General features: G+C 34.7%; 1 protein-coding gene across 10 annotated transcripts in view; it reads right to left on the bottom strand.

The window, feature by feature from the left end:
• The window catches only part of CNBD1 (cyclic nucleotide binding domain containing 1), a 490,155-nt gene that overhangs the window by 257,318 nt on the left and 206,052 nt on the right, over positions 1 to 26,785 (bottom strand). The window lies entirely within an intron of this gene.

Below are 26,785 nucleotides of genomic sequence, written 5' to 3'. Positions count from 1 at the left end.
AGATTTAATATGATCCCTATCGAAATACCAATAGCATTTTGTACAGAGCTAGAACAAAAAATCCTAAAATTTATATGGAACCACAGAAGACCCCAAATAGCCAAAGCAATCTTGAAAAAAGTAAATCTGGAGGTATCACAATTCTGGACTTCAAGTTATATTACAAAGCTGTAGTAATCAAGACAGTATGGTATTGGCACAAAAACAGAACAATAGAACAGAAAAGAAAAATGCAGAAATGGACCCATAATTATATGGTCAATTCATCTTCAACAAAGCAGTAAAGAATATCCAATGGGAAAAAGACAGACTCTTTAACAAATGGTGCTGGGAAAACTGGACAGCAACATACAAAAGAATGAAACTATACCACTTTCTTATACCATACACAAAAATAAACTCAAAACGGACTAAAGACCTAAATGTGAGCCCTGAAACCATAAAAATCCTAGAAAAGAATATAGGATGTCTCTGACATTGCACATAGCAACATTTTTCTAGATATGCCTCCTGAGACATGGAAAATAAAAACGAAATAAACTATTGGGACTAAATCAAAATAAAAATCTTCTGTACAGTGAAGGAAACAATCAACAAAATTAAAAAAATCAATAAAACTAAAAACTTATGGAATGGGAAAAGATATTTGTAAATGACATATCCAATAAAAGATTAATATCCAAAATATATAAAGAACTTATACAACTCACCACCCAAAAACAAATAATCTAATTAAAACCAGTAAAAAAACAAGTTTTAGTGAGGATGTGGAGAAAAAGGAATGTCTTACCCTGTTGGTGGGAATGCAAACTGATGCAGCCACTATGGAAAACAGTATGGAGTTTCCTCAGAAAGTTAAAAATAGAACTATGCTATGATTCAGTAATTGCACTGCTAGGTATTTATCCAAAAAATACAAAAACAATAATTCAAAGGGATACATGTATCCCTTTATTTATAGCAGCATTATTTACAATAGCTATATTATGAAATCAGCCCAAGTATCCAGTAATAAAGGATAAAGAATATGTGGTATGTATACAATGGGATATTATTCAGCCATAAAAAAGAATGAAATCAGGCCATTTGCAACAACATGGATGGAGCTACAGAGTATAATGCTAAATGAAATAAGTCAATCAGAGAAAGACAAATACCATATGATCTCACTCATATGTGGAATTTAAGAGACAAAACCAGCAAAAGAGAGGAGAGAGAGAAAGAGAGAGAGAGAGGGAGGGAAAAGCCAAGGAACAGGCTCTTGACTATAGAGAACAAACTGATGGTTAACAGAAAGGAGGTGTTGGGGAGATGAGTAAAATAGGCAATGGGGATTAAGGAGTGCACTTGTGATGAATCATTACATTGTACACCTTAAATTAATATAATACTGTGTGCTAACAATACTGGAATTAAAATTAAAACCTTAAAAAAAACAAAAGCAAAAATTCAAATGAATGAATGAGTGAATGAGACTTGGATATGGAACCTGAATGTTCTGGGTAAGTAATACCTTGCATGAGATATTTATTGAGAAACTTGAATGAAAACATATGTTTTGTTTATTATATGTTGATTTTGAAGTCATAGTGAAAATTATCCAGAGATTTGTAATTGTGTGAAACTGCTATGACTCAAGATTAAAAACTTGAGAAATTGTTGAAATCATGAAAAATCAGAGTATTTAATTTCTAGGTCTAATTTATAGTGGTATAAATTTGATAACTGAAACTCTGCTAAATAATTTCTAAATTTCCTTGCAACCTTAACATACTCAGGAATATTAAGCATGAAAAAATTAGTTCAGGATATTTTTGAGTTTCTGCAGTATGGGTCAGTGTTTAGAGATTTTGCTTAATATTGCCATGGTACGTATGGTTTTATTTGTTTCCTTTTATGAAGTATCCATTTCAGCTTAGACTCACAACAGAAAATTCTTATTCATGATGAAATTAGTCTCTTTACTTGTCTCTTTACTATGGTATGACAGGAAAATGCAAAGCACTATATTCAAACCATTGCAGAATTCTCAGTACTAGACTGGCTGTGAGCCATTAGTTTCTGAAGGTATTCTTGAATGTATAGTATACTATATCTATTAATTACCATAATGAAGACTTGAACAAACATATAAGTAATTAGTAGATAACTATCTCATTTTCTTAGTTCTAAAAATGAGGAAATTTGAATAAAATATGAGAAAATGCTTATTTCTTGATTCTTTCTGAAAATACGACCCTTTTAGAATAGTAAAAAGTTATTTTATATTATGATTTTTTTTTTAATTTTTTAAAGTTTATTTCTTTATTTTGAGAGGGAGAGAGAGACAGGGCAGGGCAGAGAGAAAGGGAGAGGGAGAGAGAGAGAGAGAGACAGAGACAGAGAGACAGACAGAGAGACAGAACGCCAAGCAGGCTTGACACTGTCAGTGCAGAGCCCAGTGCAGGGCTCGAACTCACAAACCATGAGATCATGGCCTAAGCTGAAACCGAGAGTCAGACGCTCAACTGATTGAGCCACCCAGGTGCCACTATCATGATTTGCTTTTAAGAGTGTCATCTTAAAAATAAAAGGAAAGGTTATTAACAAATTAATTTCATATTTATTAGCTAAATCTACCTTTAAATATTTCTAATCAAGAAAAGATATGGCTCTTATAAAATCCAAAATCTCTTGGTTTTTATGTTTATGATCAACAGGAAAAAATTTAGACCAAAATAGTCATCAGCATTACTTTAAAATTAAAACAATTTTTAGGCTAGTCAAATTTTCTCCAGTGTTAAGTAGACATACAAAGCATTAACTTTCCGAAATAAAAAATGAAAGCAGCAAGAAAAAAATTTAACAGTTATTAAATACAATTTTACCATCAGAAACCTCTTGCAAGTTTTATCTTCTGAAATACTACAAGCAATTTACAATCTTTTCTTCACACTTTCTATTAAAAGAACTCTCAGAATTAATTATTGTTCAGGTGTTAAAAATCTTTTCTACATTCTATTTCATTTTTTTTTAATTTTAAGTTTCTAATTCATGCAGATGCAGACAAAAAAAAGAGTCAAATATTGTGTTTTAGAAAGTTCTTACAAAGTGTTTGAATATTTTTGGTATCTCTGGGCCAACTCCACTGAAGAAGCCCAGTGTATTTTCCCACTCCAAGAGCAATTTTCCCACTCCAAGACCGAACTAAGTTTGAAATTGTTTTGTAATGTAATGAAATGGTGCTTTTGTTACATTTTTTGCCTTTAAATCTTATGTTCTAGAGCTTTCCAATGTCCTGAATAAACTAATGAAATTTGTACTGTTTTAACAGTATGACACATCTTATTTTCTTTTATATTTAAAAGTATATATGTACTTATATTTGCTGAGTTACTTGATAAAGCATATCTGACAAAATACTTCTCTGAAAAAGTTATACTGAGTGCTTTGGAAACTGATTTAGAACTTCCAGGGAATTAATTCAACCTAAAGATAGCTTATCAAATCAATGTTTCTAACAATTTAAAATTCTATATTTTTACCATTTTGAAATTCTAGACTGTTTTTTATGTGAATCCAATTGTGATTTCACCTAGTAATTTTGCTTTCAGTATTCTCTATGCTTTTCTTTCTTTTTTTTTATTAATGTTTATTGATTTTTGAGAGACAGAGACAGAGGGTGAATGGGAGAGGGACCGAGAGAGGGGGAGACACATAATCAGAAGCAGACTCCAGGCTCTGAGCTGTCACAGCACAGAGCTCCACACGGGCTCAAACTCAGGAGCCATGAGATCATGACCTAAGCTGAAGTCAGACACTTAACCATTTGAGCCACCCAGGAGCCTCAGTATTCTTTATGTTTTTCTTAAATAAACAGGTCCTCCATATTGTATCATTTTGTTAGTCCTTTTTGATACTCTTCAACTTTGTATTGCCATTAAGATGTATAGGAGAGATTGCACACTGCCTTGTACTATCAGCCTCTTAATACCTTTAGGAATAGAATTTCCCCGCAAGTTTTAGCTGTCAATAGCTACCTCCTTTGCAGCTGGCTGTGTTTGTGGGTTTAAGTTCTTGTCAATACATTGTGAATTAAGGTGATATGAGTAACTTCCATATTACACGCATAAAGCGGAAATTGTTTTCCCTCCACTTCCACTCTTACATTTTTCCTTGCAGGCTAGAAGATGTATGTGGAGGTGACCTACCATTCCCCACTAACAAACAGTATCCCAGGAGATGGCAGAGTAACATGATGAAAACAAATTTAGTCCTTGAATATATTGCGAAAGCAGAGGTTCCCACCAACCCAAACTTCTCTAGTCTGTTATACAAGTAAGAAATAAGCTCTAGATTATTTAAGTCACTGTATTTTAGGATCTCTTTGTTAGAGTGGCTAAGTCAGTTCTTTATACCAAGATGTTTGCATCACAAGAAATACACCCTATGATAGTCTAATCATTAAATACTGCTTTGCATTCTAATACATGATGGATTTTGTAATTGTCATAAGGCATTGCGTCTGGTTATACATTTCTGGTTAAAAAAGAAGTTTAAAGGAAGTTTCATCTAGTTCAGGAACCTTCCCATCCCTTACTTGTTCAACTCAGTGCCTTATTCTATGAAGCACAGATTCCTTTACAGATTTATATTTTCACTTGGTTTCTTTAAAGACTGTTGGGCAGAGTATGAAATTCTTAATAATTTAAAAACATCCTGGGGTGCCTGTGTGGCTCAGTCGATTGGGCATCCAACTTCGGCTCAGGTCATGATCTTACAGTCTGTGAGTTCGAGCCCCGCATAGGGCTCTGTGCTGACAGCTCAGAGCCTGTAGGCTGCTTCGGATTCTGTGTCTCCCTCTCTCTGACCCTCCCCCATTCATGCTCTGTCTCTCTCTGTCTCAAAAATAAATAAACATTAAAAAAATGTTTTAAAACATCCTAACTATTGCTTTAAGGTGTTGACAACATTATTCTAGAATATATTGATGATTCAAGAACTTAGTCAATTTTGACATTCATGTCTAATGTCACTCTCCTACCAATAAAGTCATAGAGGATATCTGTATATTTCTTTTCTCAGTAGTTTGTTTTTAGATGGTGTTGATGAGCACTGTTTTATGAAAAAGTTGGTATTATAAGCTAAACTGATCAAAAATATATCATAAAAGTCTTCTTTTGTTTTTTCTATCCTTCCGTTATCTATACCTTTGAAAGATGTAATATATTTACATATTTTAATAACATTTCAGAAAAATATAAATTTAATTTTGTGAAAAATTAAAATACTTATGGGTTTGTTTTTACAGAAAATAGATCTTTTACATTATTATTTGTACAAAAATGGCTTGGAGTACAGACACACTTCAAAATGACAAAAATTAATCATCTTTGAGATATTTTTAAATGCAAATTACTAGATATTTACACACAAGAAAACATATATGTGTACATGTTTAGAGATGAAATATTTCCTGGGCTTAAACATCAGATTTGTAGCCTCATTCTAATGGAAAGACACACTATTCTTTTTTTTAAATTTTTGTCTGTAGTTCCATGAATTTTTATTTTATGTATTTGGATGTTATTTAAGTAGATACCTATAACTTTAGAACTATTATATCTTCTTAATTAATTAAACCTTTTATCATTACATAAGGTCCTTATAATAATTGTTGCCTTACAGTCTATTTCATCTAAAATCAATATAATTACACCAGTTTTCTTTTAATTAGTATTTGCTGATGCATCGTGTTTTTTTTTAACAAATGCTAATTTATTTAAAAACTAACTCATTTGAAACAAAGCACAGAAGGTAAGACAACTGCAATTGTGGCTGTAAGCCTTGGAATATTTTCATGCCACAGGAAGTGCGTCTACTGTGTTTCCCTGGTTTGGAGTCCTGAGAAATGAAGTTCAAGTTGATATGTTCTTAAAAAGACTATTGTTTCAAATGCTTTCTCTATTCTTCAAATCAAAGTCAGCTATTGACATTTATGAAGTGAAGGCACATCACCCTATGTCGAGGGTTCCTGATTCTGCCAGGCATCTCACCTTCTCTGAAGCTGCTGCCACTTAGGAGAAGCCCCTGAGTTTGTAACTTCTAAGATGGAAGGGTGTAGGTACTCTCATTGTTTGGGATATTGGCCTCATCATCACACAGATGGGTTAGGGTATCTTCATCAAAATTGGGGATGATTGGCACAGCTATGTACTCCGATGGGAAGGTGGCACAGGGTTGATGAAATCTCATATCGCCAAATGAGTGACAGACATATTGTCTCTTCCAAGGTCCCAGAAGGAAACATGGCCACAGCAGTCTGCCTGGTTCACTTATAAAGAAGATGCCATTTATTACGCCCTCTGCTTTGTTTATTCTCATTGGGGCTTTTCAAAAATAAAAACTGACTCGTGGATTGTACAGTTATGAACATTTAAAATATATACTTTGGGACGTACCAGGTGTTTCACATTATAGTTTTCCCCCTAAAGACTTTAAGTAAGCTCTAGGCCAGGAAAGACGCAAAGGAATAGGATCACACACTGCACTTTAAACTGTGTTTTAGGAGATGCTGGACTGTGCCTTCATAGTAGCCAGATTCTTTTTCTTTAATAATTCAAAATAAATTTTATTCAATTTTTAAGCATTTTTCCAGGTTTGAGATATAGACATATAACTGCATAATTTTAATGGGTACAACATAATGATATATATATGTATTACACAATGATTACAACAATAAGGTTGGTTAATATATCCATTGCCTCACATAGTTTTTTCTTGAAGTGAGAAATTTAAAGTCCTACTCTCTTAGCAGCTTTCAAATATATAATACAGCACTGTTAATTATAGTTGCCATGCTGTACATTACACCCCCAGAACTTACTCATCTTATAACTGGATCACCATCATGCATCGCACCTGGCAACCACCAATCTGCTCTGTGTTTCCAGGAGTTTGTTTTTTAAATTTTATTTATTTATTTATTCATTCATTTTTTTTTATTTGAGTATAGCTGACACACAGTGCTGCATTAGTTTCAGGTATACAACATAGTCATTCAATAACTGTATATTATGGTATGCTCAGCACAAGTGTAGCTGCCATCTGTCACTACACATTATTATAACACTATTGACTATATTTCCCATAATGTGCCCTTTATTCTCATGACTTATTCATTCCATAACTGGAAGCCTGTATCTCCTACATCCTTTAAGCCATTTTGTCCATGTCTTCACCCCCGCTCTCCTCTGACAACTACCAGTTTGTTCTCTGTATTTGTAGGCCTGATTCTGGGTTTTGTGCTTGTTTATTCATTTGTTTCATTTTTTAGATTCCACATATATGTTAAATCATGTGGCATTTGCCTTTCTATGTCTGACTTATTTCCTTAGAATAATACTATCTAGGACCATCCATGTTGTTGCAAATGGCAAGGTCTTATTCTTTTTTTATGGCTGCATAATATCCCATTATCGATATGTATATTATATATATATGTATATATATATAATATATATATAATTACATACACATTACATACACATATATGCCTACATATATATGTATATATACACACACATATATATACACATATACATATATATACACACTCACATACACCACATCTTTTTATCCATTCATCTGTCAATAGACACTTGGATAAACATAGGGGTGCATATATCTTTTCAAATTAGTGTTTTTGTTTTGTTTGGGTAAATACCCAGAATTATCGGATTATATGGTATTTCTATTTTTAATTTGGGGGTAACTTCCATATTGTTTTCCATGGTGGCTCTGCCAGTTTGGATTCCCACCCACAGTGCATGAGAGTTCCTTTTTCTCCACATCCTTACCAACACATGTTGTTTCTTTTCTTTTCTTTTTTTTTTTTAGCCATTCTGTCTGGTGTGAGGTGATAGCTCATTGTGGTTTTGATTTGCATTTTCCTACTGATGGATAACATTGAGCATCTTTTTATGTGTGTGTTGGCCATGTGTATGTGTTCTTTGAGAAAATGTCTAATCAAGTCCTCTGCCTATTTTTAATATGATTACTTTATCCCTCTCAACGTTGAGTTGTATAAATTCTTTATGTATTTTGCATACTAACCCCTTATTGGATATATCATTTGAAAATAAATTCTCTCATTCAGTTGGTTGCCTTTTGACTTTTTAATAATTTCCTTTACTATGCAAAACATTTTTATTTTGAGGTCTTGCCGGAAGAAACATATCTAGAAAAATGTTACCAAGGCCAATATGAAAAAGATTATTGAATATGTTCTCTCCCAGGGGTTTTGTGGTTTCAGGTTTGCCTGGTATATCTGGTATATATGTGGGTTGTCTTCATTTTCTTGGTAGCATTTTATAAAGCACAAAAGTTTTAAACTTTGGTAAAGTCCAATTTATCTCTTTTTTCCTTCTGTTACTTTTGCTTTGGTATCATATCTAAGAATCTATTGCCAAATCCAAGGTTATGAAGATTGATTCTTATGTTTTCTTCTAAGTTTGACCTCTTACACTTAAATATTTGATCTATTTGAGTTATTTATTTTTTATTTTTGATGTGGTATGAAGTAAGAGCTCCACTTCATTCTTTTACGTTTTACACCCAGTTGTCCCAACATCATTTGTTGAAATGTTATCTACAGTGTTTTTGATTGTATCTCTTTGTATAGTTTTTTAGTGGTTGCTCTAACAATTATGTTAGATGTACATAATTTGTCAAAATCTACTGGGATCACCACTTTACAAGTTTAAGTGAAATACAGAAACTTTACCTCTTTTTATGTCCTCTACCCTCCTCCATTTATAACTGTCTTATATTCCCTGTGTATGCATTTAGAATCATATTAGAAAGTGTCATAATTTTTGTTTCAAGCATCAAACGTAATTGGAATACTCAGGAGGAGAAGAAAAGTCTACCCACATTTTTGCTGTTTCTGTGACTTCCTCCTTTCCGGATGTTCCAAGATTCTTTCTTTTGACATTGCCTATGTTTAGAGAACTTTCTTTAGCCATTTTTTTTAAAGATAGGTCTGCTGGTGACAAATTCTCTCAATGTTCCTTCATCTGAGAATGTCTTGATTTCAACTTCATTCCTGAAGGATATTTTGAGTTGACAGCTCTCTTCCAGCATCTAAAAACTGTGTGCCATTTTTTTTTTGAGCTCCATGATTTCTTTTTCATTCTTTTTCTTTTAGCTCATTTCTTAATTTGTCTTTTTTTTATTACTAGTTAGGTTATCCTGTTTATAATGTATTTATTTGCCCATGTATTTTATTATTTGTGAATTTACTTGTGAATTAGTCTTGAGTTTTCTTTTTTTTTAACCTTTTGATCCCCTTCACCCATTTCTCCCACACCCACCCCGTCTTTGACAGCCACCAATCTGTTCTCTGTATCTATGAGGTTGTTTTTTTGTGGGCTTTTTTTGTTTTATTTCTTAATAGTCGACATATGAGAGACATCATACAGTATTTGTCTTTCTCTGTCTGACTTATTTCATTTAGCACACTATTCTCTTGATCCCCATTAAAGGAAAAGAGTTCTTTTGTTGTTGTTTGTATTGGCGTATATGGTTGGTTTCTTAAATATTAAAAATAGGGGCATCTGGGCGGCTCAGTCAGATAAACATCCAACTTCAGCAAGGTCATGATCTCACAGTTTGTGGGTTCAAGCCCAGCATCTGGTTCTGTGCTGATGGCTTGGAGCCTAGAGCTGTGCTGATGGCTTGGAGACTGGTGCCTGCTTCAGATTCTGAGTCTCCCTCTGTGCCCCTCCCCCACTTGTTCTCTCTTTCTCTCTCTCAGAAAAATAAACATTAGAAAATTAATATATATATGTATTATATATACATTAATATATATTAAATATAATTATATATGTATTAGAAAATTAATATATATATACATATATATGTATATATATATGTACTCAGTTTTAATTGTAAGTGCCATTATGTCATTCGTTGGAATAAGGGGATCTTAGGGCAGTACCTTGATCAGAAGAGACTCCCAACAGCCAGGAATAAGTACATAAATAATTTAGGATGCAGAAAAACAGGGCAAAGAGCTGGTGGCCCAGGCATAGCCATGATGTTTTCAAAAGATGGACCAAGAGCCTTGAGTTGATTCTAGAAGGTGCTGTTCAGATGACATCAGAAACTGTGTCCAGAGGAACAACTTCCTCACTATAGCAGACTGAAAGTCTAGTCACACAACATTATGATTTCAAAAGGTGGGACAGAGATTTATCATGTCTGCAAATTGAAGGCAGACATGGAAATGAGAATTTCCTTACCCTTCATTCACTCCCTGCCCACAAAATTGCAAAAACAGAAAAGTGATAGCCAAGAGCTCTGTTCCCCCACTGCACTATGTTGTATTCATCAATTATGACTTCATTAATTCTATTTCCTATAGAAGCTAGAAGAATAATTTCTTGATGAATCCCATTTCTTTTATATTCTATGAAAATTCCTAAAAATTATATGATGGGCTTTATGTAGTTTTGGAACTGAACTAAAAGAATATTCCTCTGCCTCATTTAAATCAGCAAAAGCCACTGGTTTTTAACAAATATAGTTTGAAGGATTATGCACTAGCAAGGATTATAGCAGATACTAATGGAACCCAATTCTATACTTATTTGAAATTCAACACTAACCTTTCATAATCTAATGCAAATAAACATCTATTTAAATGCAACAAGTGAAATGATACACTCAGATTCTACTATAAAACTAAGGGTTTGGCAGCTCGTTAACTACAAAAGAGAAAAAAAATTACTAGAAACTAAAAAAAGATTGAAATAAGTAATGGATGCCATAAGCTCTCCTCAAATTATGTAAAAACAGATTTATAGCTTGATCCTGCCAAATGATAACTGGCAGACTATTAAATTGCTTGGAAAATGAGATATGTTATTTTCTGCATAATGTCACTTGCATAACAATGAAAAGTGCTTGCTAATGGTTCTGCTTTAGCTCTTGCTCACTCTTGTTTAGTCCAGAAATGTGTACTTAATGTAAACTCTTGGATTGATATCATGATCATAGTCTTTACTACTGGGAGCACTAGACTCAGAGTAAATACAGTTTAAATACAGTACCAGAGTATCCATTACTTGCTATATGATCACAGACAGCTCTGTGTCTAGAAAGACCCCCAACTCTCCAATTTATGTAAATAATGAACATAGCTCAATGGTCAGCATAAACTTCATTGGGTGAAAATCAAGCTTTCACTACAGTTTCCCATAATATCTTTGGCAACATTGTACAGTGATGGTAACTTTGATATATAATATAATCCATTTCACCAAAAACATTTATTAAAGTTTCAGTATGTATGTAGAGCCATTCTAATAGCCTTATGTATTTGCTCATTTAATCTTTTCACGTACCTAAAGAGTCAATCCTATTATAAGCTCCTCTTAGCAAAAGAGGAAATGGAGGCACAGAGATGTTACAAATCTTATCCAAGGGCAAAGCTCCTAAAGTGTGGAGCTGAAATTTTATGCCAAGCAGTTGGACTCAGAAAGATCAACTCTAAAGCCAAATTAGCAATCCTGAGGCAGTCTGTTTGTTGAGTATCTTTTGAGGATCAGACACTATTCTAAGTACTTTGTATACAATAACTCATTACATTTTATATAAAAACTATTATATAAGTATAATTAATCCAATTTTATAGGTTAATCAATTTTATAGATTAAAAAACAGAACACTAGGGGCACCTGGCTGGCTCGGTTAAGTGTCCGAATTCAGCCTAGGTCATGATCTCATCATTCCTGAGTTCCAGCCCCTGTGTCGGGCCCTGTGCTGACAGCTCAGAGCCTGGATCCTATTTCAGATTCTCTGTCTCCCACTCTCTCTGCCCCTCCCCCGCTCATGCTCAGTCTCTCTGTCTCTCTCTGTCTCTCAAAAATAAAAACCAACAAACACAACAAAACAAAACAAAAAAACTAAAACACCAAAGAAATATCATAAGTTTAGTAATGTACTCATAGTCATATAAAGCAATAATTAGTGAATCCTAAATTTGTTTGCCTGACTCCAAGCCCTATGCTATTGACAAGTAAAATATATGGCCTCCTTTTGGTTTACTCCAACATTATGAGATATATCAAATAAAGAAATCTATTTACCCATGCCAAACATTTTTTTTTGCATTTAAAGAATCAAATATGTACCTTTGAACAGTAAAAGGAAAAATAGGCAAAAATACTAGAAATGAAAATATATCAATTATTCACACTCCAAATTCACAACCAAGCTTTCAGGATTTTGAGACCCTGCCTGAGCTTGTTTGGCAGGAAGAGTAGCCTTGAGCATTCATTCAAGCCTCCAGGAAACCCCCCCACCCCCCACCCCCAGTGTGTATAAACACTTCAAAAAGGAGATGGGGGAGGGCAAGAGAAGAACATAAATTTTTTTTTATATGTCAGTCAAAACGCAATCTGTTGCATTCTGCTGAATACAAAAGAAAATGAAATGTGTCTCTCTACATAGTCAGTTGTCAATGATTCCCAAGTAACAAGGGCAATCATAATGTGGGGTATCAATGTGTCACTTAACTTTGGCCAAGATAGTCCCTTTTGGCCTGTATTCTACAATTCCAGTAGACATCAAGTCAGCCATTGGTGTTAAGATTTTTCATCTGGTTGTGTTGCACTGTGTAGGCTCCATATTTCTTACTATAATATTATTTTCTACTAATTTCAGATTTATCAGAACATACAGATACACACACACTCTCACACACACACACACACACACACACACACACACACACACATATTCAAAATCAGCCAGAGAGGCCAATGAGTAAAAGCCGATTAGAAAAGAAAGAGTATTGTTAGTCAACTTTAAAACTCAGGAATCAAATGGTGTATAAACAATTGCTGATAAATCTGCAACATTAACTTGCCTGGAGAGGACTGTTTATTAAGATAATGTTCATCTGCTGGTACATCTGCCATTAAAGTTCATGCATGCAGACAGTTGCCCTAAGCTTTACTATCCTAATAACACCTCCTATGCAATGAGCCACAGGCTCATTTAGCTCTGTGCCGTACTCCAAAGTAGGCGACTTTCATCAAATTCTAAATCTTGGACAGCTTCTCTCCTCAAATGCACATAGAAAACAAGTGTAATCTTTTTTCTACTTACTTTCTGCTAGAATTCCAGCAAGGAACTGAATTTCTGACTCATAATTGCTATAGTACACCATGCTTCTGAATTTGACTTTTTATGGGAGAAACAAAAAAGAGAATGAGAACGTCATGATTCTCTGTTCTTTATTTCCACAGCAGACTGAAACCCCAGACCTAATTAAAATTAAATTTGTCAGAGGGCATTACACAGCACCATTCTGTGAATATATACCCTGCAAAAAATAATTGAAATAGCAAAGCACAAAGATATCTGTGTCTGATTACAAGTGCATTTTATCAGGTACATTTAAAACATGGAAATACAACAAACAAATTAATCCTTAATTGTCACATCATGTGAAAACTTCAGTTCAATTTGTAAAATGTGAGTAACAATCTTTTTTTTTATTTTTTTCAACGTTTATTTTTTTTGGGGGAACAGAGAGAGACAGAGCATGAACAGGGGAGGGGCAGAGAGAGAGGGAGACACAGAATCAGAAGCAGGTTCCAGGCTCTGAGCCATCAGCCCAGAGCCTGACGCGGGGCTCGAACTCACAGACCGCGAGATCATGACCTGAGCTGAAGTCAGACGCTTAATCGACTGAGCCACCCAGGCGCCCCAAACAGTCTTTACCTTAAAGTGTTGTCATGAGGATTGAATAAGACCATTGTGCAGAGTGTTTAACATAGGGCTGGTACAAAGTGAGCATATAATAAGTGTTAAGTCTTGACACAGGGTAGGATTACTATCTACACACTCTCCCTAAGAGTGACTGACACTATGAATCTAAGTACTACTAATATGTGAACAGCTGCCTTGTATGTATTTCTAGACTAAAAATGTCTCTGAACTTCAAATAAATATATACAATAAGCAACTAGATAAGTCTACTTGAATGTTCCTAAAGCATGCCCAGCTCAGTATGCTGGAAATAGAATTTTATATTTCCACCAAACCAAATGTAATTAATTCACCCTCATATCGAAATCTGGGAGTTGTCCTCCATTTTTTCTCTCTTGCATCACACATCTACTCAGTCTCCTACTTCTGCTAATTCAACCTCCTAAATGCATCTCAGGTCCATATTCCCTTACAGATAAAGCACTGCCATTGGTGTAGTTCAAGATCTGATCATTTCTTGCCTGGATCCCTGCTGTCCTTTTTAACTATTTTTTCAGTCTTGTTTGTACCCGCTCTAGTACACTACACTACTGCCAAACCTGCCAAATGCAATTCTGACTGTGGTACTCACTGGTAAAACAGTTTAGTGGCTCCTATTACCTATCACATAGAGACCAAGTTCCTTAATATTTGGATCTCTTCAAAGACAATAAATATCACCTTGTAACCTATCAAATAATGAGGATATTGAGAAACAAAACAAAAGGATTACTCATGAAGCTATGATGGAAATGTGGTTTATACTTACGGTCAAGTGTGCCTCAATACTGAATACCAGAATCAAGAAAATTACCCTCCCAGCCCCAGGAAGTGCTGAACTAAAGCAATTCTTTCCATCTGGAGAAGGTGCTCTCAGCTGGCACCTTTATGGAGTGTCAGCTTGGAGAGAAATAATGGTTTCTTCTAGGAGTGTCACAGTTTCATGTCTTATTTTTAAGGCTTCCATCCATTTTGGGTTGATTTTTATGTATGTTTTAAGTGTACAATTTCATTCTTTTGTATGTGGATATCCAGTTTCCCCAACACTATTTGTTGAAGGGACTATCCTTTCTCCAATAGGTACTTTTGGCTTCCTTGTCTTAGATCAGTTGACTGTATATGTGTGATTTTATTTTGGGGCTCTCTATTCTGGCCTATTGGTCTATTTGTCTGTCTTTATGCTAGACATTAGTCTTAGCAATGATTTCTTGTATGTGACACCAAAGCAAAAATTGATAAATGAGACTATGTCAAACTAAAAACCTTTTGCTCAGTAAAGGAATGCCAACAAAATAAAAAGGAAACCTGTGGAATGGGAGAAAATATTTCCAAACTATGTATCTGAAAAAGAGTTAATATCCAAAACATATAAGGCAACTCCATTTCAATAGCACAAAAAAAAAAACCCAACAACAACAACAACAACAAATTTTTAAAGTGGAAAGGATTGGAATAGACATTTCTCAAAGATGACATATAAATGCCCAACAGGTATATGAAAATGTGCTCTACATCACTAACAATCAGGGAAATGCAAATAAATCCTCAATGAGGTATCACCTGACACTTGTTGGAATGGCTATTATCAAAACAAAAAATAAAAATGATGGTGAGAACATAGAGTAATTAAAACTACTGTACACTGTTGGTGGGAATATTAAAAAAATATAGGCACCATGGAAAACAGTATAGAAGCTTATCAAAAAATTAAAAATAGGAATATCCCACTTCTGATTTTATCCAAAAGAAATGAAAATACTATTTCTACAAGATACCAGCATTGTCATGTTCATTGCAATATTGTCCATAATAGCCAATATGAAAAAACAACTTATTACCCATCAAAAGATGAATGGATAAGGAAAATGTAGTGTGTGTGTGTGTATGTATATAAATATGTATATGTGAAATACTATTTAAACATTAAAAAAAATCCTGCCATACGTGACAATATGGATGAATCTTGCGGACGTTACGCCAAGTGAAATAAGCCAGTCACAGAACAATAAATATTGCATGATACCACTTATATGAGGTATCTAAAATACTCAAATGCATAGAAACAAAGAGTAGGATGGTAGTTGCCTGCGGTTGTGCTGGGGGGAGAAGTAGGGCGTTGCCATTCAATAGGTATAGTTTCAGTTATGCAAGATAATTAGCTTCTAAGAAACTACTGTACAACACTGTGCCTGCAGTTATCAACACTGTAATGTGCATTTAAAAATTTTGTTATGAGAATAGATCTCATGTTAAATGTTTTTACCTAAATGAAAAAAAATTTAAGTTTAACTTAAAAAAGAAGAGAAATGGTGAAGGTATGTCAATACTTCCATTTAAATCTAAGTTTACCTCTCAGAGAGGTGGTTCCACACAACCTTCTTAGAGTGGAGTAAGGCTGGGTGTATCATGCCAATAGAGTACCCTTAACCTGGAAGAAAATATCAGGTGTGTTCTCCACTAACATCCAGCCTGGCCAACAAAGACCTTTATGATCTGACCTTTAGAGCTTCTCCTATAGTCCCATCCTCTACACTCTCTGTTACCCAAGCTAGGTCTTGCTATCAATTTCAAACTTGTTTCAAAGAACATTAATAAATTTTAAACCAAAAAGAGATGCTAGTGTAGGAAATTCTATGGTCAAACAACTTTGAAAAATGCTGGACCAAATAAAGATAAACAGCTTTTCTCACTGCAGTTATCTTCAGATCCCTTAATATGCTAATGGACATTATGACTTTCCAAGAAGGAGATAGACCATGTGTTTGTTTCCAGATCATCTTACAGGATGTTTCCTGAGTCATACTTTGGAAAATGATGTAGTAAAAATATTTCACTTGCCGTTCTGAACAGGTCTTATTCTCTCATGCTTCTAAACTATTGGACATGCTGTCCCCACTGCTTAGATGTACTTCCCTCATCTACTTCACCAAGTTCCCATGACCCCTTAAGACTGGATTCAAGTTCACCTCTTAAGCTCTTCTCAGCTCCTAGACTTCCCTTCCCACTCTCCCACTGCTGTGTCTTTACAGCTTTTAAGCTCTTATAATCATATCAGTTTTCAGTGTGTATTACTGTTGGTTTTACCTGACTGTCCACTTTATCAAATGGGAATTACTAGAGGTTAGAAAATATTTTCTTTTATCTTTTAAACAGCTTGAAAATGTTAGGAATTTGATAAATAATTGTATAAAAATGAATTTGAACTTACTTGAGAGTCAATTCAAACCTAATATGATGCTCTGTGCCTGCTGCCTGCCTCACCCTTGTCTCAACACTCAAGTGCCCCATGCCATATTCCAGCCATCCTGAACATCATTCATTTCAGCCCTGTTTCTTGCCTTTTTGGCCTTCTCATATATTGTTCTTTCTTTCCAGAGTTTCCTAAACCTTCTTTCTACTCCATCCCTTATTTAATTTTCATGCATTTCAGTTCTTCTAGGCCTCCCCAAATGAGATGAAATGCTCTTGTACAGCTACCAAAGTGTAGACTACCTCTATCCAACATGTGATTGCAATTGCTTATTTACTTGTATAGGCTATGTAATTGCAGCAACCACATCTACCTTGCTCACTAATGTGTCTTCATTGATGGAAAGGTGCCTGACACATTGTAGGTGAGCAACTAGTAGTCATGAAATGAATAAACAATTAGTTACTCTTCTCACCAAGGTTCCACATACCAATTCTATTTGGAATTTTATGACATTCATTTAATCAATGTCCCACTACACTGTCTGTTTTTACACAAGGTGATGGGTTCATATTTTACTTTTACTTTTCTTTTTCCTATTCCCAGAGCTTCTGTCCATAATTTGTCACCTGCATGCTGGCACACAACTTACAAATCAATCCCTACCTCCTCCATGTCATACTGCCGTCTCTTTCTACAAATTATAGCTTACAGGTCCCTCAGGTTAACTAGAGCATACAAAAGGCTGAAAAACTCTACAAGGTCTTGTTTCCATTGACATTAAAATAGTGGGTCACACTATATCCAGAAAATTCATGTGGAAATGGCAGTCTGATATATTTCTTCAGAGAACAAAACAATTACAGATAAGCAATTTTCTTTCCCAAGAGACTAGTAAAGTGTTTTTCTCGTGTCACTTTTCAATATTTTATGTTGTGGTGAGTAACTACATCTTTTCCTTCCAATTAGAAAAGCCATCAACAAGCTGTAGAGTAAATAGCTAACCAGTGAAGTAAAAAACATATGAACATAACAACCCCAACCCACTGTTTTTCAATACTGACCAGAAACAGGGATGTTATAGAACATCCTTCTCAACACATGTTAATAAAATTATATTACTATAATTATTTTCTTTGCAACTACTGTTTATTTATTGGAAATTGTTTTGATATTATTTTAAATGAGGAGCATGGCTAGATTAAAAACCATAAAGGATGCAAAATAGACACAATTTCCTAAAATTACAAACTTTTCCCCAAAGCAAAAATATACTGTTTCATTTAACTCTGAGTTCTTAGTTTTTTATTTTCCTTTTTAAAAAAACTAATTTGTTGACTATAGAAAATTTGAAAAATAAAAATCATATAAAAATCCACCACAGAAATTTCAGAAAGTCAATGTGAAGTTAAGATTATATATAGGCATTTGGAATTTGTAGAGGATAGGTAAGTTTATTACAGAGAGCTGGTTGGAAGTTATCAAGCTGGAACATCCTTGACAGGGAACATAAGATTAGTTCTATACAAAATTGTGAATTAAGTAAAATTTTGGCTAGCACAATTTCTAAAATGTATCCTTATCTTTCCTCTTCAGCTAAGCCCTAATAGTTCCCACCATCTATAATTACACTCCTGTCTCCACCCTCCATGTCATGGCCAACTCCAGATTCTCCCCACCATTGCTCCACCCTGCATATCTTTTATCAAAATAAATAAAATGGTGTCAGTCTTCACATTTAACACATTTAAGGGGCACCTGGGTGGCTCAGTTGGTTAAGCATATGACTCTTGATGCCAGCTAAGATCCTAATCTTAGGAGGTTGTAAGATGGAGCCCCACGTTGGGCTCTGCACTGAGTGAGGAGCTTGCTTGGAATTTTCTCTCTCCTTTGCTCTTTGCCTCTCCTTGGCGCTTTCGCTCTGTATCTCTCTCTCTCTCTCTCTCAAAATAAATAAACATTAAAAAATACATAAATTCATTTATATCCTCTTTCTATTGCAATTTCTTTGATGTACATAGTGAGTCTTTGATATTCTTTGATATTCTTTTTTTTTAATGTTTATTTATTTTTGTGAGAGAAAGAGACAGATAATGAGTGGGGGAGGGGCAGAGAAGGAGGGAGACACAGAATCTGAAGCAGGCTCCAGGCTCTGAGCTGTCAGCACAGAGCCCAACGTGGGCCTCAAATTCAGGAAAGATCCTGACCTGAGCCGAAATTGGATGCCTAACCAACTGAGCCACCCAGGTGCCCCATAAGTCTTTGATTCTAACTTTGACTTCTCTAACCTTATTTCTGAGGGTTTAAATAAGACAAGGAAAATGAACTCATGTATTGCCAAAAACAATTATTGTTATAATAATCATTATTATGATGATGATGCTACATAAAAACTTAAAAATTTAAAGGTATTGTAAATTTTCCAATTATTAAAGTGAAAATAATATACCTTCGGATGGAAACTGACCAAAATATGACCCATAATCTCTCAACTAATTTGAGAGATTAACTTGTTGTGATATAACTTTCTAAACCATTCTTTTCACATATACTTACATAGTCTACATTAACAAAGGTATTTAAATGAGGTAGAAACACACTTATTAAAATTCAAATAATGAGAGTATATGTTACAGAAATACGTATGAATAAAAGCATGATTAACACTAACTTCTCCATCTCATAATAGTTCCCTTACACTTGGTAATTACTCAGACAATGTATAGGGGTAAACCCAGAGTGGCTGGGGACTATACTTTGGATATGCGTGACGGTGGTAGGTAGAGATAGTATATTCCCTTTCCTTGTTTTAATTTTCTTCATGAAGCTTAACACTATTGTTAGGGTCTCAATGTTTGTGTCCCTTCCTGAATTCACATGTTAGAATTCTAACTCCCGATGTGATGGTGTTAGAAAGAGAGCCCTGCTGAATGGGATTAGTGTTTTATAAAAGAGACCTCACAGAGTTCCCTTGCTCTATTCACTCTGTGAGGTTAAAATGAAAAGTCTGTGACCCACAAAAGAGCCCTCACATGACCATGCTGACACCCAGAGCTCAGACTTTGAATACCAAAGCTTTGAGAACTAAATGTTTCTTGTTTATAAGCCACACAACACAATCTGTAGTATTTTATTATAGCAGCCTGAACAGACTAAGACTACCAATCTGTAGTATTTTATTATAGCAGCCTGAACAGACTAAGACTACCATCTACGTACATACAACACTTTTTTCCCCAGCTTAACTGAAGTATGATCACAAATAAAAATTGTATATACTTAAGGTGTACAATGTGTAATTTGGATATACCCCATGTATTGTGAAATGATATCCACAATCAAGATAATTAACATAGTCATTACCTCTTATAGTTACCATTTTTTGTGTGTGGGATGAGAAAACTTGAGATCTACACCCTCAGTAAATTTCAAATATACACTAATTATTAAAAATGGTCACTATGCTCTATATTAGGTTTCCAGAACTTGCTTATTTTATTAAAAATTTTTTTTCAACGTTTTTATTTATTTCTGGGACAGAGAGAGACAGAGCATGAACGGGGGAGGGGCAGAGAGAGAGGGAGACACAGAATCGGAAACAGGCTCCAGGCTCTGAGCCATCAGCCCAGAGCCTGACGCGGGGCTCGAACTCACGGACCGCGAGATCTTGACCTGGCTGAAGTCGGAGGCTTAACCGACTGTGCCACCCAGGTGCCCCCAGAACTTGCTTATTTTATAACTAAAAGTTTGTACTCTCTGACCAACCACCACACCCCACCCCCCACCCATGTAACCACTACTCTCCTGTCTGTTACTGTGAGTTTAACATTTTTATATTTCACACATAAGTGAGATTATGCACTATTTATCTCTCTGTGTCTGGCTATTTCATTTATTATTATGTCCTCCCACTTCATCTATGTTGTCACATTTGGCATGATTTTCTTTCTTTTATTAATGCTGAATAATATTCCATTGTGGATATATACCATACTATCTTTACCTTTTCATCTGTTGACAAAACCTTAGGTTGTTTCCATAACTTGGTTACTGAGAATAATATTGTAAAGAATATGGGAGTTGCAGATATCTCTTCAAGATACTTATTTAATTTCCTATTGGTATATGGTATATACCCAGTACGAGATTGTGGATTATATTATAGCTGTATTTTAATTTTTGAGGAACTTCCATACTGTTTTCCATAATGGCCATATCAATTTACATTCCTACCAACAATGTCTAAGAGTTTTCTTTTCTCTACATCTTTGCCAATACTTATCTTTGGATTTGTTAAAAATAAATCCATACTAATAGGAGTGAGGTAACATCTCATTGTGATTTCGATATGCATTTTCCTGATGGTTAGTGAAGCTAAGCATATTTCATATATCTGTTGGCCATTTGTGTGCCTTCTGTGGAAAAAAAGAGTCAGCTCAGGTCTTTTTTCCCATTTCTCATTTGGGTTATTGATTTTTATTTGCTTGCTTTGTTTTGTTGCTATTGAGTTGTATGCATTCCATATATTTTTTGTTTTTTCCATTCTGGAGAGCTGATTTTTACCTCATGATTTTTCCTTATTAACTTACTTCTGTTCCCTCAGTTTAGGCTTAACAATGGCCCATGATGCTCTAAGTCAGTTGATTTGTTTTATCACTTCAGTTTCTATCCCTATTACTGCCTAATTCACATTATTTTTCTAGTTTTAATTGCCAAGAGAAAGACCCATCTTATCCCTTGACAAGGATCCATCTCAAGCCTTAATTGACAATCTATGGATTAGCTACCTTTGGATCAGGGTTCTACCCACCATCTAATTATATGTACTTGTGGGAGTCAGGGCACACGAAAATAAAACTTGTCTGGCCATGGCTACTCAGCAACAGTAGTGTGTAGCATATGAAGATGGTAGGTAGTATTATGGATATGTGTTGTATATTCTACCCTTTAATTTCCAGATGTACCTATCTTTCCTTTCTATACACACAGTGTCCCTACCTAATATAATCTCATTACAATTCAACCATAAATACATCACCATCACTTTTATTCAAGTGATAATGCAAAATAATAAAAGCTTTCTTCAGGGGTGCCTGGGTAGCTCAGTTGGTTAAGCATCCAACTTCTGCTCAGGTCATGATTTTGCGGTTCGTGAATTTGAGCCTCACATGGGGCTCTGTGCTGACAGTGCAGAACCTGGAGCCTGCTTTGGATTATGTGTCTCCCTCTCTCTCTGCCCCACCCTGCTCATACTCTGATTCTCTCAAAAAAAAAAAAAAAGTTTTCTTCAACCTGAGAAAATGTCACAATGCCACTTCAAAAAGTTCTTTCCAGTAGTCCTATGATCCTTATCTTGGGAAGAGGCCCATTTCTACTTTCATACAAAGTACAACAGATGTTTTTTTTTTCTTTCTGAATTCAATGAACTCAATGTTAAATGTGATCACCAATAACACACACTATATATTGAGTAACAATAACAAATAAATAACATGTCTTCACTAAATGTGGAGAGAAAAAAAAAATCTACACTTAACTCTTTGAGCACAGGTGTTCAGGCTGTGGGCAGGATGACGACAAGTAGACCATTAGTTGAAAGCATATAAAATGATCTGTAAAATAGCACCCAGCCAGGCAGGAATTCTCATGACTACGATAGCTGAGTATGGTAAGGAAACAGATTGAAACCTCACTCCTTTTGCAAGGAAATGAATAGTTTGGTCAGACAATTAGACTGTCTAAAATTTTCTCACAGAAACTAATCCCTTATGATTAGCAGCTATAAAATAATAGCTGTCCACTTCAGGGTGGTATCACCTACCTTGCAGAAACTTCTGAAAATATGGGCTCAAATTTGTTTGTTTTTTTTATCTTTTATACTCACGTCTAAGTGACTAAGGCTACCTACCACATTATTTTGAATCAGATCCAGATCCCTCTTTAGCAGGGCTGGGGAATTTTAGCACTACACAACTCACAAAAGCTTTGTGGCCTGCCTGTCAACATTCTCCACAGGGACTCTGTGGTCTATAAATTAAAGATCTCAGCATGTTAGTCTATTCACACCTTCTAGATTAATATTCCTCCTTGGCTGCCACAGAACATTCTGAGTTCAAATCCAATTCTTCCTCTTCCTAGTAAGGCCTCAGCAAAGTCATTAACCTATCTGAATCTTTTCTTTGTAAAATAAACAACAATGTTGATAAGTCTATTTCATAGAAATCCTGCAAGAAATGATAAAACTTAAATGCATAATTATGTATACATACTTATTCAGAAAGTCCAACATATAGTAATTCCAAATTAAATAATGACAAATCAAACACCTCTACAGCAAGAAAAATTTTGAAAAATGTAAATGTTTTTATAAAAGACTAAAACCTACCATGAAACCAGAGCGAAAAAGCAAAAAAGGATTAAATCCTGATAAGGTTGAAAGTAAAAAATTGGACTCATTCACATGAACTTAATTTATAAAAACATTATTCAGAATAATAAAATACTTTCCTATAGTACTTACACAAAAGCTAATTTTACAGCTATCTGAACATATACGAAAGTTTCCTACCTGAAGGTGTATGTCTTGCATACAGTGTTAAAATTTTAAAGAAAAAATAATTGGATGTACTGAAAGAAAAAAAAAGTGTCTAGAAATTTCAGAGACCCTTTTCAGGAAAGTATTCTGCATGAAATAGAGAAAGAAAACTTATACTAAAAATATGAAAACTCTAAGAAGAATCACTCTACAATGAATAAGAAAGTAAAACAGTGAAAAAACTCAGAGGGTAATACAGCCTAACAAAACAGTTTAATCAACCCGTCAATGCAGAGGAATTCACTAATAAATGAATCTGCCCTAACACTTCCATTTTTTTGTCTAGGGTGCTCAAAATTAAAATTTATCATTCTGGAAGTTGTTCAAATTTCTATGTACTAAAAAGTAGGGCAGATTGTATCATGGTCAAATCCTATTTGACTAGATAGAAATAAATTACTATTCATGTGCACTTTTTAGAATTTCACAAAGTTAAACCAATTTAGTAGAAATTACCCTGAGCAGTTTTTCAAGAAGTTTTAAGTTAACTCAAAAATTTAATAAGACATTAACAAATGTAGCCAGAAATGTACATTTATTTTCCTGGATGATAAGATCACTAGCTGTTATTAACAGGTGATCATACTAACAATGTTTTTCACATAAGTAAAATTGTATTAATTAAAAATTGCAGAAAATTATTTTCTTCATGAATGCAATAGATATTTAATGAGTAATTTCCAAGGGCCAGATATTATTCTAAGGATTGGTGTTATACTGATGAACAGTAAATTAGAGGTTGCTGCTCTCACAAATGTTACATTAACAGAATGGTGGGGGGTGACAGAATATTTGATAGATGATAGATAGAGAAGAAAATATCTGGTAATTCAACATGTTATGTAGAGATAGGATAGGATGATGTAATAGAGAGTGACTGGGTGACTCTGATAATCTAACAGGCCTCAAAGAAATGATGTCAGTCTAAGACATAAATAACACTAACGTCAGTCTTCTTAATATAGGGGAAAGGAATTTCAAGAAGGAACAGCTAACACCAAAGGCATGATGGTAACTGAGGAGACGGTATGGGAGAGGATTTTGTAAATATGCAAAGAATTTGAATTTTAACTGTCATAGTAAGCCACTAGAAATTTTTTTTAGTTTATGCATTTATTTTGAGAGAGACAGACACAACATGGACAGGGGAGGGGCAGAGAAAGAGGGAGAGTGAAAATCCCAAGCAGGCTCCGTGATGCCAGCACAGAGCCCAATGTGAGGCTTGATGACCTGAGCCCAAACCAAGAATTGGGTGTTTAACAGACTGAGCCACCCAGGGACTCCTAAGCCACCAGATTTAAAGCTGGGTATAAACATGATATGATATGTATTTTTTAGGTATATTAAAAAAAAAACCCACACTGTCAGGGTACCTGGGTGGCTCGGCCAGTTAAGCATTTGACTACAGTTCAGGTCATGATCTTGAGATTTGTGAATTCAAGCCCTTTGTTGGACTCTGTGCTGACAGCTCAAAGCCTGGAGCCTGCTTCATATTGTGTCTCCCTCTCTTTCTGCCCCTCCCCACTCACACTCTGCCTCTCTCCTTCTTTCTCTCTCAAAAAAAACAAACATTTAAAAAATTAAAAAAAAAACACTGCAGCTACTCTGGTAAAAATAGATTAGGAGGAAGCAGAGTAAGGAATAGTAGACTTTATCAACATGGAGATGGAAAGAAATGAAAAGTTCAGAATACTATTTGAATATATACTTAATAAAACTTACTAATGGAGACAAACTTAGGGAAAATGAGAAATCATAGATAAATCCCATGCTTTGGCTGGAGTAAATAGGATGATGGCACAATGCTGAGTACCAAAATGGAGAAGACAGGCAGGGATAAAGGGCTGGTAGGGGAGTGGAATTTGCTTTTGGTCATTTTATGTTTATCAACATAGGGATGCTACTCAAAGGCAGGGGACTCAATGAAGTCACTAAACAATTTAAGTGAAGTTGAAAACACAATCTGAAAATCTAAGATGAAAGACATTGGAGAAATGCCTTACAAATATCTATTTAATTATTTCGTGACCCTTTTCAGGCAGGTTACATAATCATATATTAGGAAATTGAGAAAGTAAAAAAAAAAATAGGAGTAAATATATAACTAAGTACCTAGTTCTAGTGTAGAGAATTTGATTAACATTTTAAAAATAATTTAATGACAATATGTAAAAATGTCATTTATATGAAGATATATTAGAATTTTTGGGAGAGTGAACATCAGCAACAGAAATTTAATCTCATAATGAAAAGAAAACTCGATTACAATAATTATAAAATCAGAATTGAGAGTATTAGGTCTCAGCAACACAGAATCTAAATAGCATTTATAGTGAAATAAAATTCTAAAATATTTGCAAACAGAACTCCATCTTCCAATATAGAGGCAAAAGGGGAGTAGAAAATAGCATCTTTATTATTTTTTTTTAATTTTTTTTTATTTTAGAGAGAGTGGGGGAGAAGGGTCGCAGGAGGGAGGGAGAGAGAGAGAGAGAGGAGAGAGAGAGAGAATCTCAAAGAGGCTCCATGCTCAATGCTCTGACGCAGGGCTCAATCCAATGATTGTGAGATCATAACCTGAGATGAAACTAAGAGTCGGACACTCAACCAATTGAGCCACCCAGGCATCCTTAGAAAATACCATCTTTAAATTTTTAGCCCAAGGCATTAACTACAGCCCAAGAATTTTCTATATATGTGATAAAGTAGCTAAGACAGCCAAAAGTAGACAGCAAAGTATGATCCTGTGACTGAACTTATGCTGAACACATTTTTGTTAAGTTGGGACTTTTTGAGAAAATCTGGTAGCCCATGAAATGGCATGGGAGTAAAAGGAAATATTCACAGAATTTGAAAGCCCAGAAATCCCTACCTCTACAGTTTGTTCTTTCCTATTGATAATATATTACTCTCTTTATGCATTAAGTTTAAAGTTACTCTGGATCTTAAACCCTTTCACAAATAACAGAAAAAATTTTCAAACACTTTAAATCTACTCAACCTCCATCACACATACTGTTTTCTATTATTTTATTTCCATCCTGGTATATATAATTGAAGCTTATTTCCATCATGATCATCATATTTTTATACAGATAATAATTATTTTACGACTTTTTTTACAGATTATTTGCTTATAATTCCTTCTCACATCTTAAACCTGGACTCTGAGATCATTTTACCTCTTCCTAAAA

The sequence above is a fragment of the Felis catus genome, chromosome F2, assembly GCF_018350175.1.
Source record: "Felis catus isolate Fca126 chromosome F2, F.catus_Fca126_mat1.0, whole genome shotgun sequence".
In the NCBI taxonomy this organism is placed as follows: Eukaryota; Metazoa; Chordata; class Mammalia; order Carnivora; family Felidae; genus Felis; species Felis catus.
Note: the sequence above shows the minus strand (reverse complement) of the source record. Positions and strands in the feature narration are given on the sequence as shown.